The 5,000-nt window shown below is 34.6% G+C and overlaps 1 protein-coding gene across 1 annotated transcript in view; it reads left to right on the top strand.

The window, feature by feature from the left end:
• LOC142339158 (transitional endoplasmic reticulum ATPase-like) overlaps positions 1-5,000 on the top strand; it is a 622,037-nt gene that overhangs the window by 78,440 nt on the left and 538,597 nt on the right. The window lies entirely within an intron of this gene.

The raw sequence follows: 5,000 nt of genomic DNA, 5'->3' as shown, positions 1-5,000 counted from the left end.
GCCTGATATTGAACGATTGTATTAACCAAACTTTTGAGATACAACCGTGAATGTTTTGTTTCACCAATGTAGAATATGAGCTAATCTAAGGCTTTTGGCAAAACTCAAGTACGTCAAGACCGAAGATTATCACATGGGTATCGTACATTCGAAATCACTACGGTATCGTACATTCAAAATCACTACGGTATCGTACATTCAAAATCACTACGGTATCGTACATTCAAAATCACTACGGTATCGTACATTCAAAATCACTACGGTATCGTACATTCAAAATCACTACGGTATCGTACATTCAAAATCACGTTCAAAATCACATTCAAAATCACTCCCCACAATCACTAAAAAGTATGTAGGGAACAATCTGGACATAATCGATTTTGGATCTAAGCGCAGGGACCAGCAAAAATTTTTAGTTTGAGCTATAACAGTCATAAATTTTAAGAAACTTGACATAAAATAAAAAGTTTTTTTAAAGAACCATATTTTTAACGTTCGTTCCACTTTTGGTTTCAGAAAACCTCAAGTTAAGTTTTTTTGGAAAGCGTTACTCTATTATAACAATGTAGAAATAACTAAAACCTGCTTAGTTTGAGTCAATTCAGTTCCTTTGGTACACTGTACAATGGCATTGCATTGTTACAAGGATTATTATGCCAAGATAGCAAGTCAGACAATGAACTATTGGAAATTTTGATTTAATAAAAACTTTTTGGAAATTTAGATTTAATGAAAGCCAAATTTTTCTAAAACCAATTTATGATAAAAAAGTAGAACAAGTTGCAACTGTTAATTTAGTTTACACCCAATTATTTGCGCTGTTATTATGAACACTAAAATCAAAAGATTATAAACAACTGTTTGGATAGTTTGCATTTTGATTTAAAAAATTATATTGTAACTTATTTAGTTAGATTTATATAGTTTTTTGTCTCTACAAAACATTCAGTCAGGAAAATTTAAAGACTTTTCTAGAAAAGCTCCCAAACAACTATAGCCTATTATTTTTATTGATGTACAATCACTTTTGTATACGAAAGATTAATATAAATCAAGCTATTTCCTAATTGCTTACTATGCTAGCTAGCATTCATTTCGTATAAACAAACCACCCTAGTCGATTTAGGATGTTAATCTTGCAAGAATCCTGCAAGATCTTGCAAGCTTAACATCCTCTTGCAAGGTCTTGCAAGATTAACGTCCTGTTGCAAGATCTTGCAAGATTAAAAGTATTTTGCAAGAATCTTGCAAGATCTTGCAAGATTAATATCCTGTCTGGACTAGGGCAGTTTCTTTACTTGATGGTTTCCAAACTAGTTTTTTCGTGGTAATAAATCATGATTTGTAGGAACCAAACTATGCAAAATTTTCTGAATGAATTTGAGCCAATTATTAAAATCATTGTACAGAGGAACCATAAAAGTCATTCTTCTAAATATAGTGAGTAGTTTTCTTTCTAAAAACTGAAAACAAAAATTGTTTTACTGTTTTAGGTAGAAATACTTTTTATGCTTCCCTCCCGGTTTGCTTTAAACTCCCGGACGTTCCTCGCAGTGAGTTTCATTGCTGAACCATTGACTCCCAATAGTAACCATTACTGAACCAGACAGATACAAGTGTAAATGCTTCTGCCAGTCTGCCCAGAGTCGATTAAGAAACATCCCACTCTGTCCCTTTTCTTAGCAGCCTAATTTGCATCATTGGTGAACACTACACAGAACGTTTCACATCATCAGACTGTACATACAACGAACATAGCAAGTTTTGAAAATTTCGAATAGCTGACATCATGCTTAAAACTTTTAATATGGCGATACCATTTATTTCTTATTCTATCTCAAACTATACCATATATTGGTGCAATTACATCTGTGCGGTGGAAGCGGAGTTCGGAGGTGGAGGTGGGAGTCGGAGGTGGAGGCGGGGGCGGGGGTCGGAGGCGGAGGTGGAAGCGGAGTTCGGAGATGGAGGCGGAGGTGGAGGCGAGTTTAATGTGCGTGTCAGAATTAGTTGTGGTGTATTAGTTGTAGTAGTAGTAGTACAAGCTTCGGGCTTCGCCCGTGGGATGTCATTCCCAGTGTTTATTTCTCAGTCTATTTCAATTTATCTTTTTCCAGTGTCTGATTAGTAGACTCAATGCTCATCATATGTTGTGTTTTTCAGATTTTATTGAAAGTTGTTTTTGCCCTTTGTATTTGTCGATTGTTGCTATATTGTTGAAAATAGAGAACACCAAAGTCGAGTTTGTAGTACACGAATCTGTTATTGAGTGTATGGATGAGTCTGTGGTACTAGTTCTTCGGGACCCGTTGACTAATTTGGACCACGGGTACGTGGAGTTCTTTCGAGAGAACAATGGTCCCAAAATGAGAAAACGTGAATGAGAAAACATTTAAACTCTGTGAATCTGTTCATTTCCAGTTTTAGTAAACTGCATGTTTTCTTATATTCATTTCTGAATTCATTTGTAAATTCAAAACCGCCTTTTGAGTAGAGCATAATTATAGCATTGAGTAGAGCATAGCATTGAGTAGAGCATAGCATTGAGTAGCTCGTATAAATAGATTTACATGTTCTGTCTATGCCTGAGTCATAATTTGCAGAAAGAATGCTGCAAACGTGAATCCTGTGCATATAATTACCCGCTTAAAAGGCATAATGCGCATATAATTACCCGCTTAAAAGGCATAATGCGAATATAATTACCCGCTGAAAAGGCATAATGCGCAGATATTTCTCCGTAGAATAATCATGCTGGGCATAAGAATAACCGAGAAAAGATTTTATTTGTCCTGTAATTTACAATGAAATGTCTAATATATGCCATGAACAGTTAACTTGGAAGAGTAAAAAACATGATGGAGTTAAAAAGATTCAGTCCTGATTTACACTTGAAGCTAGGTCCGGGCTACAGGCCACGGTTATGTGTATGAAAAGGAAGAACTTCAGAAGTGAAAAAACAACCGAGCACAGTTGACGGCCAGATGAAACCAAACTAAATGCTACTCTATTTAAAATGGTTTTTGAAGCACTTGACACCACGAGCAAATCATTAAAACCAAGCGCCTTCTATACGCGTCTTTTATCAAAACATGCTGATGTTAAAACTGAACTAGCTCTCAATTTGTCCAAATTAATGAAATTGATACAAAAACGATTGATCCTACTAAAAAAACCAAAAATGTTTTGCGTGGGATAAATGAAAAAGGACCTTAATTGAGAAGCAACCTTAATTGAGCTGAAAATAGCTCTAAAAGTCAGTTCCTGGCATGCCTTCAGACAATTTTCCGACGAAAAATTGGCTCTTTCATATTTAACGTTGACATCTTTAGCTCGCCTGCCATCTTCGTTCATTCAGGTAAGAAATGAATTCAAAATCCCGGATTAATTTTGCAAGAAAACAAAATCTTGAAAGACTTTCAGAAGAAGAATTTCGTTATTGTAATAGTCGTGCAACAAAAATGGGAGGGTTATGTTTAGCATATTTGCAAGATTTTTAGGTCTTTGATCATTAGCGTTTTCATTGATAAAAGAAGAATCTTTTTCTTAACGTCTTTAAAAGCATTCTAAGAAAATCGATAAAATGTATGATGCCTATCTTGCACACTTATGTGCTCGATTGATCTGTAAACACACCATTTTGTAAATATCTTCTTTACAGTTGGTATTTTTGACATCCTAGGCGAGATCGGAAGAATATTTTTCGAAGAGGTAAACTTAATTACAACTCGTTGTGTTGAATTTTACCATAAATCAGATATAATCTACAAATACTAATTAAAGTCAAAACATAGAAGTTCCGTGAGCTCCCAAATGTATAAAAAACTTAATATACAAGATCTTAAAACAGGAATGGGTACTGTCATGCTATATGGTTGGGCTCTGCTCTCATTGGTTTTGTCAATAATTTTTCGTAAAAATAAAAATTGAATTATCTAGCAAAGCAGAAGGACGCAGTCTTTTCCTATCTCTAGTGATTGTCTCTATAATGGCAGTTGAGAGATATATTCTTATCTGTAGACCATTTGACGCAGAAGTTGCTCTCTCGATTAACAACCGAATGTTGACATATAAAATTGCAACTTCTATGCTGCTGTTCGTTCTAATCCTGCAGAACATTGATGCTGTCGTATCTTCACTATTAGAATTTGGATCTCCTGTTCCCTTTCAACGAGCATTATCAGCCATAAGAATTAGGATTAAATGCATCAATACATACGGTGAGACACATTGTGTCTATTTAAAATTGAACCGTGTTGGAAAATTGTTTACATCGTGGATCAAAGTATTCTCTAGAACATTTTCCATTTCGTTGATTTTATGCATTGTTAAAAGGTTGCCTAAACAGAATAAACATAATATGGAACTTTTCTGCAGTCAATTATCAAAACTTAGTTTTGATTAAATTCTAATCATTTTTCGAAGAAAAATATGAAGAAAAATGACCTACAAAAAAGAGCAAGTCTTGTATACATTTAGAGCACTGTAAATATTTTCGACGTGACATCAGAAACTAAGAACTGAAAAGGCAAACCAAACCCTTCCCAACACGAGAAACTGTCCCCCTTTTAAAGTAGGAAAATGGTGGTATGTTTGGTTTTCAAACGCAATGGAACGCAATATAAGCAAAACAAACGCAACGAACGCTCTTACGTGTTCACCTTCGGTATCGTCGGCATGTTTAGTTTTCAAACAATGGAATTAGTCCGCATGTTGGGCTTAAAACCCAAAGCAATAATTAGAAATAGATTAAAAGACAAAAAAATTAAAAAGAAGGTTGGAAAACCGTCTTTTATACGTAAAATCTTGAAAAACTTATGCAAGATCATATATGGCTTCTTAGAAACCATAGCAAGATCATACAAGAAATTTTGCATTGATTTGGATGGAACCATATATAGTCTTTGTAATGGTATCTAAGAAGGATCGTCCCGGGTAACTACCACCAAAACTATTTTCCTAAATTTAATAAAATAAGTTACTATAAAGTAATATTT

The sequence above is a fragment of the Convolutriloba macropyga genome, chromosome 5, assembly GCF_964194025.1.
Source record: "Convolutriloba macropyga chromosome 5, txConMacr16.3, whole genome shotgun sequence".
NCBI lineage: Eukaryota > Metazoa > Xenacoelomorpha > Acoela > Convolutidae > Convolutriloba > Convolutriloba macropyga.
This window is presented reverse-complemented; position numbering and strand designations above follow the sequence as displayed.